Source organism: Fukomys damarensis, unplaced genomic scaffold (assembly GCF_012274545.1).
Source record: "Fukomys damarensis isolate Sample0158 unplaced genomic scaffold, DMR_v1.0_HiC HiC_scaffold_19, whole genome shotgun sequence".
NCBI lineage: Eukaryota > Metazoa > Chordata > Mammalia > Rodentia > Bathyergidae > Fukomys > Fukomys damarensis.
Window position 1 is genome coordinate 1,684,626 of NW_022900931.1, and position 16,418 is coordinate 1,701,043.

General features: G+C 57.5%; 1 protein-coding gene across 3 annotated transcripts in view; it reads right to left on the reverse strand.

Moving 5' to 3' along the window:
• Nucleotides 1-16,418, reverse strand: part of Tafa5 (TAFA chemokine like family member 5) — a 98,559-nt gene that overhangs the window by 81,550 nt on the left and 591 nt on the right. The gene's annotated exons all lie outside the window — the stretch shown is intronic.

Consider the following 16,418-nt stretch of genomic DNA (forward strand, 5'->3'; position numbering starts at 1 on the left):
ATGGAACAGTACCCACTACGAAGCTCTAAAATGGAACGAGGGTGCTTCCTGCCCACTTTGCCTGGGAGAGCATCAAGAGCAGGCCCACAGGGCAGGAGCTGGGGCAGTGTTACAGCTGCACACGTGCAGGAAGGACGACGCTGTTCCTGAGGGGTCCAGAATGTCTGATGTTCGCAGCTGGAGGGAGGCTGCCACTGGTAACTGGAAGGTGGAAGCCAAGGATGCTGCCCGCCACCTGTGAAGCCTGGAATGCCCCCAGCAAGAGCCACCCAGCCTCACCCTTTGGCACAGACAAAGCTAAGCAAACCTGCTTTGCGGGAAGGAAAAGCAGCCGAAGCCTCGACACAGCTGCAGACCCCACAGCCGCCGCCTTTGCAGCACCTGGACCCGAGAAGTAGACGCAGCCTGAGCAGCAGCGGCCTTCCTCCAGCATGCGCCTCAATCCACCATGTCTGGCCACAGGGACAGCCCCACCACGACGTCTGGGGGACGTCAGTTCTGCCCTGCTGTGATGTTCATGGGGCACTGTCCGCGTCCAGTCCGCCCAGTGTCTGCAAGGACGCCCAGGCAGCCCTGGGACCATGTAGGAAACATTCTCTCCATCTCCGTCCCTGGCTCCAGGACACAGCTCCTGAACCCTGGTCATCTAGAGGGAGACAACAGTCTTCCGTGAAGGTGACTGGGCCCAGAGAGCTGTCACCAGACAGCAAGGTGCAGTGGCAGGGTTATGCCCCTCAGTCTGGACCTGGCTCCAGCTCCAGGGAGCGGAGGGCCAGGCTGCACAGAGCCTGACCACACCCTTGCACGCCCCTCCGTACACGCTGCAGCAGGGGTCTAGGGAGCTTTGGGTCACCAAACACGAAGGCTGGGTGCTGCGAGGGCGGGGAGGGTACGGGAGAGGGCTGGGCCCTGGGCCCCACACTGCGCACCTCTCCCACGTGACTGGCCCTGAGTTCACCCTTGCTACCAAAGATTCAGTGAGAAATAAACTATTTCCTGAGTTCTCCGCACGCCAGTGGCTGAGTGGAACAAAGGCGGAAGCCCTGGTCACAGCCAGCAGGGTAGGGGCGCAGCACCCTAGTCTACCTCCTCTGTGGGGGGAGAGCCTGAGCTGTGCTGACCACGGGGTGGCTCCAGGCATCCGGGCGGCTGGGGAGCTGGCTGGTGGGAGACCCTGGTGGTTCTGGGAGTGCTGTGAGGGAGGAAGGGCTCTCTGAGGCATCTGGGGCACAGACAGCTGTCTGTGGGCGAGGACAGGGCCAGGCCCCAGAGCAGCAGGTATCCCGGTGCCGGCACCAGGAGGGGACACCCCCTTTGTATGGCTTTCCTTGGCCTGTGCTACTGACACGAGGGACACCACACAGCCAGCCCTTCACACTGCCACTCTGAAGCCACCGCCATGTGACAGTGAGTGGGTGCCCCTCGGCTGGGCTACTGGCCATGACACTGGATTCGTTAGGACGTTATGCTGGCGAGTTTCCACGAGGGTGCTTTTAAGGAGATTGCCATATAGATCTGTGTGCTTGGCAGAGCGGGCAGCCCACGCAACGTGTGCACGTCTGGAGGTAGCAGCGGAAGGCCTCACAGGACCAGGGTGGAGCCCCCGAGCAGGCGCGCACCCTCAGCTAGGCCTTGGCGGAAGTGGCCCCAGCACTCCCAGTGTCCACCCGCCTTCAGGTCTGGATTCAGCCTCCACAGCCACAGGGGTGGCTTTCTAGAAGGTGCACCTCTCTGCAGCGCCGCGGGGGACACCTGCCCTTCCCAGAGGGCCAGGGACTCCTGCATCCTGTCCATTGGTGTCCCGGTCAAGGATCCAGTCCCTTCTCCACCTCAGGTCCCAGCAGCACCGGCTCCCGGTCCGCCTGCTTTGTCTCTGCCATCCTGGCATTTGCACTCCTGAGGGCGGCAGCTGGGCTGCATCGCCCACCTGCGTCTGCAGCTGGTCAGCTGGGCAGTGCACACCAGGCTTCGTGGGGAGGAGGACGAGGACGAGGGTGAGGACAGCAGAGATGCCAGACACAGGAGCGGGGCTCAGAGCTAAGGTGGAGGCCGAGCCAGCCCACACCCAGCAGGGACAGGAGGCCCAGGCGAGGCAACAGGACAGAACCACAGTGTAGGGGCCCAGCGGAGCCTGGTGGAAAGTCAAAGGGACAGTGGTGACCACATCCTACCCTCAAGCAACACGGTACCATTGCCGCTGGCTCAGGAGGACAATACATTGAACACCACATTTTTGTATTAACGTAAGATAAACAGACTAATGTTCAGTGCTGGACTCAGCTGCATCTGGTCCTGTTATAAAAACTACCGCCAAGAGCAGCACTGCAAACAGCCCAGCCACTAGGGACAAAGGGCAGCCGCAAGTCCCCTCCTGCCATGTCCCTGTCCCCGAGGACACAGTTGCCGGGGCTGGGCGGGCAGAGCACGAGGCTGAAGTCTTGCAGCGCAGCACCCAGTCTGTGGGGCTTGGTCGGTGTGAGCAGTGCGGTTCCCGGCTACTGGAGGTACCGTCCCGCCACCGCCCCACCACTCCAAGAGGGAGCCGGGCTCGCAGGCCAGAGAGGGAACCAGGCCTCCAGCTCCAGCTCCAGTTCAAACCCTGAGTGTGAATTATCAGCAGGGGAGGTTGCTGCAGCAACGCCTCCAGAGGCACCCTGGGGCCACACACATGCACGCACATGCAAACACACACATTCACACGCATGTGAGTGCACAGATGCAGCCCTTATCCGTATGGCGCAGAGCACAGAACTGTTTCGGGCCATGGCACTGACTGTTACGACGCTGGCACAGGGCGCACATGCGTGACACACAGGTCCAGCACACTGAACACCAGGCCTGGGGTGAACGCGTCCGTGATTGTCTGTGGATCTGCCCCAGCTCATCGGCAGTACGTGTGCACCTCGTCAGTGACCGTGAGAGAAAGTGGGCAGCCACACAGGACTTCTCCACATATCCGCCCGGTTCTTCTGTCATCCCAAATGGTCCCCAGTATGTTCAAATGAAACCGCACCCTTGGACTCAGTTTGGGAATGCACCCAGAGCGGGCCGGGCACTGAGGCTGGCGTGGTCACCAGAAAGGGATGCTTGGCCGGAGTCCCTGAGGCTATGTCTCTTCCTGTTTCCTCCATCTTCTCTGATACAATTTTATCAGGGTAACTTGCAGGAAAACATTTTTTAATTAGATGGGGGGGGAAATCTACTGGAAGAACAGCCACGATCTCTCCTGATTAGCCAGGCTTTGGAGCCCTCATCCTCCAGACTTGTTAAACCTGTGAAAGCCAGGCACTGCATTCAGATACATTTCAAAGCTCCGGAACATGCTTTTGCAACACAAAAGTTAAGATTTAAACCGTAATACCAACTAATTCCCCTGGAATGGAGCTTAAATAGAGCAGAATGAGAGATAATGAATGTCCTGTTACAAATCACAGCGAAAGTTGCATTATCATACTTAACGATTTTTTTTTGCATAATCTTACCACTTAATAAGGCTACAAGATATCATGTACGGCGAGTTTTAATTTATTCAGCTTGTAATTCAGCTGCCGTTGAGACAATCTCTGTTCTTAAAGGATTAGCACACAATGATGTCGGCACGGCCCTTCCTGGGCACTAATTACACAGCACGCGGGGACCTCAGGGCTGGGGGGACAGGGAGAGGCTGTGCAGCTGCACCCAGAAACGGGTGGAGATGCGACTTCTCCCTGGCTGTGGCTGGCCTGGGGCATTTGTACAGTCCCCAAAGAACCCAGGAGAGCCAAGACGTCCTATTTATCCAGGGGCTCCCAGCAGTAGCGTGGTGTGGTAACCTGGAGTGGTGACCTGCCTAAGTTCCATGTGACCTGGACAGCTCTCACCTGTCAGCTGCACTGGCTCCTGCGACTCTAACTGGAACCCTGAGTGTGATCACACCCCCCCAGGAGGGCCCTGAAGTCACAGCATCAGCAATGGAGTCCGTGCCCCGCCCCCAGCCTCAGAAGGTGCAAGAACAGCTTTCCAGCTGAGCACGCTTCCCCTGGGGCCTGAAGGCAGCAGGTACAGACCTGGGTGCACAGTCCCAGTTACCCCAAACCCCAATTCCAAAGTGTGATTCTGGGCTCACAGAAACTCTGACTTCCACAATGGCCCAGTGTGAGGCTCGGTGTGCCAGTGTAGGCACGGCAAGTCTACAGGATGTTCCTGGGGCACACGGGCGCAGGAGCCTGAACAACTTCTCCGGGCAGACTGGAAAGCGTGCGCTCCATGGCTCAGAGTAGGCAGAGTATGGTGGCACGGTGGCCACAGGTCCACAGCGAGCGGTGACACAGGGAGGGATGCCCAGCCTTCATGGCCACTGCCATGTTCCCAACCAGGACAGGTGGCTGCTCCTGGGAGGCGGCGTGCACACGCGTGTGTGCACACTCCCAGGACTGACTGGTGCCAGGAACGAAGACGCGTGGGTCACTCTGACCACCCGGGCTTCCCTGGTGACTACCCTGAACTGGGCCTGGGTCTGGGCGCTCGGGCGTGGTCCAAGGCAGCCTCTCCAGATCCCCAGCAGGATAGCAGACCCCTCCGGCATGATGAGCCTAAGAGCACTGGGAATCTACAGGCCCAGCTTTAGGGCTAGAGGCTTCTGTTTCCAGCAGTTCCACCACTGGCCTCTTAGGAAACCAGAGCTCTTTTAAAAAGATGTGGACTGGATGGGGGTGGGGAGAGGATCACACTTAATTAAAGGAACGACCACAGCTGGCTTGGTTTCCGATAGGCGGCTTGGCTTCCTGTGTGACTCTGGCTTCCAGTCCCATAGCACTGAAGGTGTCAGGACAGGTAGTGACGCTAGCTGGGGAAGCTGCCGTGGGCTGCACCTGGAAGGCACGATTTTGAGTGCTCTCCATTATCGTGTCACCCGCAGTGCTGATCCATGGGCCAGTGGAATATTTCTCTATAACACAGTGCTCGGCAGACTCGGCCCACAGACCTGCTGTGGTCCCGAGGTGCCAGCCCCATAGCCTGGCCAGCAGCCCTTGCCTACTGCAGAGCCCGAGGCCGACCCACCTGAAGAACTGCTTCCTTCTTCCATGTCCAACCCCACAAAGGCAGAAGCCAGGTGGACCGGGGGAAGTCACTCTCCTGTCCTCTGCCTCAGTTTCCCTGTGAGCCGTATCAGACGCTCTTCTGTCTCTACAAGCCGGATGTCTCCGGCATCCCAGAAGAACCCGTTCAAAGGGTCCATTTAATAAACCAGAAGCTACCCTGGTCTGGAGGGGCCACTGAGACAGGACAGCGGTCGCAGGTTGGGATGCGACAGGAGAGGCAAGCAAGGAAAGGGCTTCAGACAGCTCCCAGGCGACTCAGCTCTGGGCAGGACTCAGCCACCACCATGCTGGGGCTGCTGCCACCTCTAACGCAGGGACATTGCATCTCACGGCTGCGGGCAAAGCCACGGCCTGTGAGCTGCCCTCTCCTCTTCAGCAGGCCCCAGTCCCCAACCCCACACGACTGCAGGAGCCCCATGACACCCCTCCTAGAGCAGGGGTCCTCATGCAGAGGCCCCGGTGACCATGGCAACGGGCGCAGGAAGCTCTGGAAGCTCCAGGCGGGCATGTGCTGTAGGTCACTCTCGGAGCTATGCGGACACCTTGTTCTCCTCGAGGAGATGCGTGCCAGGGGAGACTGAGGCAGGAAGGACGCAAGCCCTTGTCTCACGCCACTGAGAAGAGAGCCGAGACTGGACCCTGGGGCCGTCACATCGGGGCACAGTGACTACTGGGACAGGATGAGCTGGTCCACGAGAGGCCACGAGCATAGCACAAAGCGGGTCTCTTGCCCAGACCCAGGCGTCCAGGGCAGGGGCCACCACGCTGGACCCACGGGGCACACTGGGAAAAACCTGAGACTGCATCCAGACAGATGCTGTGCAGAAACGTGGGCTGGGAGGTTCTGGGACCACAGTGGGTGTCCTCGTCTTCTGCCACCTTTTGCTGGCTGAAGGACACTCGTGGCTGAGTTAAGGTCAGGGTGTTGAGGTCAAGCCAAGGCTCTACCACAAGTGCTCCCACTTCTGACCCCAGGGCCTTGGCACAGGCCTCCCTGTCCTCTCTCAGCTTCCACCACTGCCTGTTGTATCCAGTGTCCCCTCCACAAAGCAAGCGCCTGCCCAACACCTCTTGCCTGCATGCCCTTCGCTTGGGGTCAGACACGGGGTCCAGGGCTGGGCGCCCTTCCCGCTCCTGGAGCCCAGCCATAGGCAGCAAGGCCAGCTCCTTGCTCCCACTCACAGCCCTCTGCAGTGACACCATGGAAACAATGCACAGAACTTAGCATTTTGCTCCTGCTGCCGAGTCACTGACTTAATGGAAAAGAGAAACATCTCAGTTTCGATTAACGTGAATTAATGCATCAGGAATAAATCACAAACAAAATTGAGTAAACTTTAGGAGCCTGTTTTAATAACACACCAGGTCACTGCTAAATTGGCCACAGTCTATTCCAATTGGAGTAAAGGATGCCTTCAGTAAGGCCGGGCTCAAATGCCAAGCTGTTTCCCACAATTCCCTTTCCAAAAGCAGTAAGAAAAGGGAGGGGAGAATCACCTTCCACTGGGACACTTGGCAGTGGGCGCCCAGAGGCACTGACTGCCCTGACCTTCACAGGGCAATCTCTGGCCACCGGCACAGGCCCGCCCCGCCGACAGGCCTGGAGGTGGAGGCACCGGCCCCGAGCGGGGTGTGCCTGGGGACGGGCCTCACGCGTCCCACGAGCCTCCATCGTAGCCATCACAGAGCCCCAGCTGTCACTTGAACAAATGTGGGGTCCCTGGAGCCCCAGAGCACATGGGGCTGAGGTCTGAGCTGGGTGCATTCACTCCACCCACCATGCAGGGCCCACCCAAACCGCGGAGCAGGCCTCTTGAGGAGGCCTCTTCACACACCTAACACAGATCTCCTGACAGCCAACCCGGTTAGGGACAGGCCGACGCCCAGCGAGTGTCCTTGTGAGAAACAGGAGAGAGAGACACAAAGAGAGGGTAGTCATGTGTGACGGGCAGAGATGGGGTGATGCGGCCACAGCAAGGGGACCACAGTCGGCTGGCAGCCCCGAAGTCAGGAGCGAGGCCAGGACTGATGGTCCTTGGCCCCCAGCAGGTCCCACCCTAGACACTGTCCTCTCCCGCCATGACTCTGAGCTGGGAAGGGATATGCTCCCGTGTTTCAGGCCCAAGTTTCGGGCACCCGTCACAGTGGCCCCAGGACACAAACAAGTTTTTCTCCTTCCACACCAGTCTCCACCAAGCAAGCGGGGTCTCCTTGTCCTCACTCCTTCCTGCATCCCTGGGGACCTGGGAGACCGCTTGTCCCCATCTGCAACTCTCCAAGTGTCCACTGCCCAGCAGCCACAGACCAACTGCCTGCCACTTCCTCACCCCATGTCTCTATGCGTTCAGTCCACAGCCCAGCTCTGCCCATTCTGGGCACTTAGTAGGTGCTTGATAAACGTGTGTCCCGCCTCCTGGAATCTACCATATCCGTGTGTCACTTAACTATGAAAGAGACGCTTTCCATCAACCCATAAATAGAAAGCTGCACCACTGCCATAAATAGAAGGTAACCATAAAAGTAAATTCACAGCTATTAAAATGAAAAATGCCCCTCCACATCCTGCATAAAACCAGCTTGCAGCCCAACAGTGGTGCGTGGCCCCTACTTAAGGAATGCTAAATTTATGGGTACAGGGACATCACGAATTCCCAGGCTATTCACCTCAGTCCCTGACCCTCTGGGGAAAACAGCTTTTGCCTTCAACCCCACCCTCAGGTGGGCACATGCATGGGCGCTGTCTCCCCAGGGAGGAGCCTCTGAGACAGATAGGCAGAGAGGTGCACACTTAGGTGGGCCCTCCCTCAGGGCTGCCGGTCTCCTGCCCCTTGGGTCCACTGCTTCCTCTTCTGGGAGCCCCCTAACGACACCCCAGTGCCTGATGGCTCCGGGCATCCCTGGCCCCATCTTTGTGTCCCTCCTCCTGCCTGTGTCTGCTTCTCCCCTCGTCCAAGGACCCGTCACTGGATTTTGCATGTGTTCCAACCAAGGGGTGTCGTCTGCAGACCCCTGACCATGTCTAACGACCTTTTTCCCAAATGGGGTCACGCTGAACTTTTGGGTGCACCTGTCTCTGGGGACCACCAGGGCACCCCTAGGGGTGTCCACATCTCACGGTGCAGGGTCCCCACTTCCTACTCTGTCTTTTGTCACCTAATCATCCCAGGGAACTCACCAATGCCCCTCTCCAGTCCACCTCGTATTCCCCTGTCCATAGCCCAGGGCTGGATATAGCAGGTGCTCAAAAGGTGCACTCCAAACTGAAGCTGACGTGTCTATCAAGGTTGTCCCCACAGCAACGGGCAGGAGGAGCAGGAAGCTGTTGCTGTGAAGGCATTCCCCGGGGACAGGAGGTCTGAAGACATTCGATGGCTCTGCAAAGCACGGAGTTATTTATAAGCGAGGTCTCCGGCTCTCCTGTCAGCAGGGCGAATCACGGCCTGCTCCACTGCCTCTGTAATCAGGGAGAAGGAAGCCAATTGGCTAATAAAACCCACCTTCTCCGAGACAGATGCTGGATTTGAAGAGTGTGTTTTAAAGGCTGCGTGACCTCTTCTAAATATACCTGGGACAATCACACGGGCCTGGGCTGGTTCCACATAGCCAAGCAGGACTGTCTTGGTGACAGGTCTTCCACAGACTCCTCGGCTCCTGCTGGGAATCCTCATTGAGAGCGCCCTGCCTGCCCGGCCCTGCCCTGGTGAGCTCAGGGAAAGGAACACCCATGGGCAAGTGCTGAGGGCTCCACCATCTTCCTCTGCACAGGTCCTGCTGGCAAAGGGAGACCATAGCCCGGGCTCTGGATCGGCACCCTGAGGTCACCAGCCTCACCCAGGAGGACTCACTCTGAGCCCCACAGGGGACCAAGACAGGGACCCAACCTCAATGCAGGATGGCACCCGGTCCCACCCGATACTGCCTTTACACCCCTCTCCCTGCAGACACCCCAACACCCCGTGTGGTTCCCGATGCACAGTGAGGTCAGGAGGGCACAGGCCTCAGCTCGCAGGGGCCTCAGGTCCCCACCTCTGGGGTTTGACTAGGACTCTTTGCCTCTGCCCTTGAGTCTCTTCCAGGGCAGCCATGAAACAGGCACTCTCCTCTCAGGTGGACTGAGGACAAAGGGGGTGACAGCTGAGAGCTACACACGGCCACCTCCTGTGTAGGGCCACCCCTACCTAGCCTGCACTCAGTCCAGGCCTCTGTGCCTTGCAGTCCCTCTAGAGTCACACTGTCCTCTCTGGGTCCCCGGAGACCTCTAGAGAGACCCTGTCCTCCCCTGAGCCAGATGACACAGACAGAGCTCGGCCCAGGGAGGGACCTCGGGTAAGCCGCCTGCCTCCTATCTGTGCAGCCAGGGATAGGCCTGGGCACCAGAGTCCTTGGGCACAGCAGGATCAGCCCTTCTCCAGGGGGAGAGAACCAGTTCTAAGAGGTACAGAGAGGAGCAGAGAACAGCCTCCTGCATGTCCTTGGAGTACCCAAGACCACTGAAGGCCAGAATTTGTTTTCACTTGTTCAAAAGGCTAAAGAAAGGACAGGCAGAGGGCTGTTTGGAACATGTGGCATTAGGAGGGGTGGTCAGGAGCAGGTGTCAAGGAGAAGGTACCACACCCAACCTAGATGGGACCCCATGGGCCAGAGGACCAAGTGCCCAGGGCCATTCCTGGCGATGCCCTGCAGACCCTGCCAGTCTCCACCCATGGACCGGGATCTACAGTCAGCCAACTGCAAGACAGCAGCTGCCACCTTTCTGGGGCAGGGTAGTGACTTTCTCCAGCGCCCTCCTGAGGGCCACTGCTGAGCTGCTCCAGGGATGCAACTTTCCCAGCAGGGAAGATAGGACAGCTGTTCCCGACGTGGCCCAGCACAGCACCTGCAGTCAGGACAGGCAGATGGCTCTCTGGAAACAGCACACAGCTCCTCCTCTCTGGGGACCATGACGGCCTTGCGGGGAAGGCCACCCTAGACTTGGAATGGTGAACGGCTGCCGTCCACAGCACACATTCACTGGACGAATTGGCCTCTGCTCTCACAAAGATCATATGCAAGGATCAAAGAGCCCAGTACACACCGAGAGGGAAGGGGACATCACTGGCAACCCCAGAGCTGCCAGCATCCAGACCAGGGCCAGGGCCAGCTTGGAAGGTGTGTCACTGACACCCACCCAGACTGTGCTCCAGGGACAAGAAGTCACTCGGCCTGGAGCAGTAAGCCCAGCTTCCCCAGGATCCATACAAGGAGCCATACAAGGCTTGGGACGGCAGGACCACCCTCCTCCCACTGCCATGTCTGCCCCCGCCCCCCAGAGAGGGTCCTGGCCCTGGCCCTGGCCCCTCAGTGGCAGAAGACATCCCTAGTACCTGAGAAGGTGGGCACTCAAGTCTGCCACAGGGGCCCCCCGAGGAAGTGTGACGTCCGGCCCTGCTATTTCCTAGCACAGTCTCCCTCCCTGCCCCACGCCACTGAGGTGACACTCATCTGCACCATCACCTGGAGCTGTCATCTCAGCACTTAGTAACCAGGCAACCAGCCCGGCTCACCAGGCCCACTCAGGGGGGCCTCTCGGGACAGCAGGAGGAGGTGATCTGGGCATAAAATGTCCTGGTCACCCCAACACCCAAGCTCTCAATGTTCCTTTCTCCAGAACAGGCCCTGGACCCCAAGTCTGGCTGGTTCTTGAAGCAGACCTGGGCTGGGGCTTCTCTGGCCTCATCCTCTTCTTGTTGGGCCCAAAGAATTAACATGCATTCTACGAAGCCCCTCTGTACAGAGGGCTGCATATCCACATGTGGATATCCATGAGGTATATGACTTGTGGTACCTATGAGGTGTGATCAAAATATGCAGGTTTAATTGATTTTTTTAAAGGTTGTAGAAAAAGGCACATTGCTATGAGTCCTCCTCAGAATATTCCCTCTAGCTTGGAATACACTTTTCCCATCATCCGTGCTGTCTCCTGCAGCAGCTCTGGAGTTTTCTATCCTGAGTGTATTCAGTTGTGCTGTCCTAGCTGCCTTGGGGGCCTGAATTGATGGGAAACATCGGCTTTCCCGGTCCTTTTAACTTTGGGGAACAGCCAGAAGTTGTATGAGGCCCAATCTGGTGAATAAGGTTGATGAAGACACAGGCTCGTATTTTCATGCGACAGAAACTGCTGCAGACATTTGTAATCAATTAAAGACACAGGCAGCCACAAAGACATTCAAGAAAGAAGACTCCGGGACAAATTCAGAAAGTGGCAAGCAAGAACTGGATAAGCAAGTCCAAGATGCGTGGGGTTCAGGGGGATTTGTGTGGAAATGTGTCTTTCGCTATAACAAAAATTCAAAATTATTTTTACCTTTTACTTATATTATGTAGATCCTCAGTACATAGTGACTTCCATCGTGGGGAGCTGGTACGTGTCCATAACACCACTGAATTCTTTTTGCTGCCTTGCTGATTTAAACAACCGCACCCCACATGGGTGGTACGCAGTATGCGATGTGATGAGTGTGACAGGCGGGGGTGCTGTGTGTAAACGTGGTGTGTGTGGCTGTGCATCTGTGTGCAGGCTCTGCGTGGATGTGGTGTGTGTGCTGTGGCTGTGGTCTCCAGCGCTGTGGCCCCCGGCGGGCAGGTGCACCAGCGGACGGTGCCCAGGAGGAAGGGAGAGACTGAGAGCCCGGGGGCTGCTCAGCATCAGGCAGCACGGTGCCCACCGGGAAGCCAAACGGGATCCAGCGGCCCAAACCCACTCGCCGAACAAGGCCCACAGCAGCCACACGTCAGGCGCAGCACCCAGCCTCACAGGCCCTGCACACCCTGAGTGGGGTCACATCCTGGCAGCCTGTCCCTACCACATCTGCCCCAGGCCTCACTGACTCGCAAACGGGATGGAGGAGCAGCCCCATAGCGCACCCTCAGGGGCATCTCCGCTCCCTAACTAAGCAGCTATATTTTAAGTCAAATTCATAATGTGGTCATAAATTTTATAGGTTTAGGTGGATTACATGCAAGAAAATAAATACCTGTGAGTATTTAAGCACATACACTACTACGTGTGCATACACACAACAGAACACAAAGAGAAATGTGAGCAACCAACCATTCTGCAGCCACCTGCCCCCAAACCCCTCCCAGGCCCAGGGCTGCCGAGCTGAGTGGTGTGGCCACTCCTCCGGAGCTGAGGACATGGCCTCCTCTGCTGCCCCCTGCCCAGTGCTAAGGACCCAGATAAGTGAGGGTGTCCTGAGCCTGAGCGAGGGGCTGAGATCCTCCTCTGTGAGGTTTTCAGATCTCAAGTTCAGGGGGACGCGAGACAGACGAAGATGAGTCCCCGTGAGGCTGCAGCATGATGTCTCGGGTCTCGTCCTTCCTGGTGGACAGAGCGGTTGGACCTCCGGAAGCACATGGCCCAGGCTCCTGTCCTGCATTGGGAGGCTGGGACTTCGCCTCCTGCCTCACGCAAGCCTGCGCCAAGCCAACGTGTCTGAAAGTCACCTCCATTACCAATCCCTTTACGCTTTAACTTTTACAGTTGTCAGACACTCAGCCGATGAGAATCCCATTATGATGCGTACGGGTTTTATTTAGATTCTGTGTCACACAAGCAGCGATAGTAAATGATGATAAAGGAGCTGGTTATTTTTAACGCCTTTCCCATGCCACCCCTCCCTGGCCACCATTCACTTGTTGCAGGCCTCACCATATGGTCTGCAGTCAGAGAGTAGCCACGTCAGGGGGCACCACACTCTGTCCAACACTGGCGCTCAGAATGTCCCTGTCCTCAGAAGGGCCCTGTGGGCAGTAGTTAGAGCTCCTTGGCAAAGCTGAAACCCCTCCGCAGGCAGCCCAGAGCCCGCCCAGAGCCCATATCCTGGGCGGGAAGAGGATTCTGGGTCCAACTGGGACCGGAGTTTAGTAGGGCTGCTGGAATTTCCTCTTCCTTGTAGGCTCAGGCCTGGAGCCATCCTCTCCTCCCCTGTCATCATAGGTTCTGTAGGGATTGGCACAGCCTCAGGCCCCCTCTGAGAATTTCAAGGTTCCTTTAGACAGACCTAGTGGGTCCCTGAGCCTGCACCCAACCCAGGATGGGCTCCCACGAGACCCTGCCCTCTGCCGGGCCTAACTCTGGAACACTAGCATGTTTTCAGAACAGGAATGATGGTCCTTTTTGCATTCACTGGACGTTGTTTGTGAACTCAGGGCCAGGAACTCCACTGCGTCACCAAAGTCCTTCGTCTTTATTTTAGAAAGCAAACTGGTCAGTGTAACAAGTATCTAAAGGCTCAGTGTTGGCTGCCACTCTTGTTAGGTGGCACCCATTAATGGTCACTGTGCTGAACCCGTTAGCACCGTCCAGATGCCTGCTCGGGGTTAAGCACGCCCCTGCTCACGCAGCCCCGTGGGCTCGCAGAGCTGACGTTTCACTTCCGAAGCAGTGCGCTCACTAAGTAAATGAAAGTTGGATCCTGTTTACTCGATCAGCAGTCTGCCCTTGGAGCAGCTGCTGAGGATGGGCAGGCCAAGGCGATTCAGGAAGTGCCCAGGAAGGAAGGCACAGGGACACTGCTCAGGCGGCCGAACGCAGATGCTAATCTCCCCCACGAGCTCTCCATATTAACCTGCTAAAGAGGCTTTTTAATAGCATGCTCGGCCCAGGGAACTCACTCTCTACCATCAAAAAGGAATTGCAAAGAGAGCCAAACCTCAAATCCACAGCTCAAATCCAAGTTCCTGGGCACACAAAGGACTGCCAGTGAGCTCCTTGCCGTTTCTGTCTCCTCTGGGTCCTTAACCCCCGAAGTCCCCAACCTGGGCCACCGCAGCCTGCCCAGGCTGCCCGGCTTTCAGTCACCTGCTCTCTGTAGCACAGTCCTATTCCTCCTCCGGTCACGTGAGGTAGCCATATCAAAGCCAGGAAGCTGGGCTACAGGATCCTGGTGCAAAGGACTCAAAGACTTCAAGAGAAAGCTGCTAAAGTCTTTGGAAAAGCATGGTGAAAATCTGTATATTCTAGCTGCTGCCATAACCCTGCACTGTGGTTGTGAGACTGCACATAATTACAGAAAATCACAGCCTTGGGCCTCCACCCCCAGCCCCATTTTACTTGTCCTCTGCACCCTACCTAAGAGGCTATCTTAGAGGCAGTGTCTTAGGCCACCCACCCCACAACCCACCTTCCCTGGCAACTCCACACCCCTTCCAGAAGCGGAGAACTGCTGCCCTCCCCCAGGAGGGTCACTGTGTCCTGAAAGTCCAGCAGCAGGTCACAGCACCACCCAGGTCCTCTGTCCCCTGGACCCCACACTGCAGCCACGCTTCCCCAGCCATCCAGCTGCCTGCTCCGGCCACACAGTGGGCAGGACCTATTTTGACAAACCTTGGACAAGCCAGGGCTGCAATTAGGACCACAATTCACCTCTCTGGGCTCACAGGCCTATTCACCTTTCCAGCCACTATGAGACAGACCCGCCAGAGGGGGACTGATTAGCCATAGGTTGGCCTGTGTCTCCACACAAAAGGGGAAGGGTGGAAAAAACGGCCCCCTGAGTCCCCCATTCTTCGTCCCTGAAAAACCAGATTGGTGGAAAAGGCTGTTTAAATAGCTCTTTCCCGCTTCATCCCCAGGCAACAAGTCACAATGGTCCTGGCTGCTGGCTCTGGCCCTCCTGCTGGCCTCAGACAGTGGATGTCCCCTGAGAACCATCTCCCAGCCTCTCCCTTCAGACCCCAGGGCTCCTGACTCCAAGGGACCCAAGGGCGCCCAGCAAAGACAGGCTGCTGCCCCTCCCTGACCTTTCAGACTGAGGCTGGCTGCCAGGGACGCTGCAAGCAGCTGCAGAGCCAATGGGCACAGTGTCGACACTAGGGCTCGAAGGCCCCTGAGGCCACGAGCAGGTGTGGACTTTCCTGGACTGCTGTCTCAGAGGTACCAATGCCTCCCAGGCTCTATATGACCCCAGGCACGCACATGTCTGCCCAAAACAAGCACTGGGCCCCTGTGCAGGTGCACTGCACCCACCCTCAGGAAGCACTGCTCCCTGATACACGGTGGCTCCTAGTGCCTCACACCTGGCCACTCTCAAGACAGGAACTTTGCTTGGCACTAGGCAGATTCCTAGAGCAGCACTTTCGGAAGACCTTGGACTGTTGGTTGGCTCAGGAGCGGAGAAGGAGGGACCACAGGGCCATCTGTCCTCAAACAGCCAGTTCTTCCCTGGGTGGAGAATGCATGCCTGTCACACAGCATCCATAGTTGGCCGCATCTGACATCTTCAGAGAAGCACTACAGATACCAAGGTTGCTCTTTGCAAACAAGGACACCCCACAAAAGAGCAGCCAGTAGGAAAGACCAACCACTTTTGGCCTAAATCAGCTCCTGAAGTAGAGACCCCCATTACTGAGTGCCTGAGACTTTCGGTTCAGCAGACCCTGGCTGAAAAAGAGCCTTCTAGGGACAGTCTGGAGGAAATGTCTAGCAGGAAGGACAGTCGTCCCAGCTAGAGGACCACCACCCTGGGCAGAAGCACAGCTGCTCAAGTAGGTCACTGAGCCGGCAAAGGCCTGGCCTCCCCTACAGGAAAGGCCCAGCGAAACCTCCTCAGAGCAGGCCTAGCCTGCAGTGATCTCGGCCAGCCTCCTCTGCCTGCCTGGACACAGTCGAGGGCCGGAAGCATAGCACAGGCCAAGGACCATGGGGCTGGGGAGCTCACACACCTGCTTGGAGCACCCACTAGTTCATTCATTAGGCAGGGAAGCAGCTGAACGTTGCAAACCCTTCCTCTGTAGGAACCCACAGCTGATGAAAAGGAAGCACCATCCGCAGCAGGCTGAGGACACACCAGGCAGTGTGGGCACCACTGTGGGCAAGGGTGCCCTCCACACAGGCAGTGGGTGCTACCCTGGAAGGAAGGCACCTGAATTCCTACTGTCTGCAAACACGGGCAGGCCCAGCCCAGCGCAGGTGCACCTGACCCTGCTTGAGGGAACCCAGTCCCAGGGCTGTGAAGTTTCCAGCAGGGCACCCAGGATACCTGACTGTACCTGTCAGCACAACTCACAAGGACAGGGATCCCCAGGCAAGGGGTCCTCTAACTGCAAGAGTCCAATTTTAACCGTACATTGCCTCCACCCGTGACCCCAAACTCGGACCAGACAGTCCTGCAGTGTGGAAAGGACCAGAACTCGGTGGGAATCCTGGACGGCCTGGCTGAAACACCTTGCGCTCCTAGACCCGGCCAAGGGTCTCAACCAAGGGTAGTATGTCTTGGGGTGCAGAATGCTGAGCAAGCCCGGGCCCCGCCACCCGTGCACCCCCAGCCGCGGCCCACCAGCCCGGCTGGCTCTGTG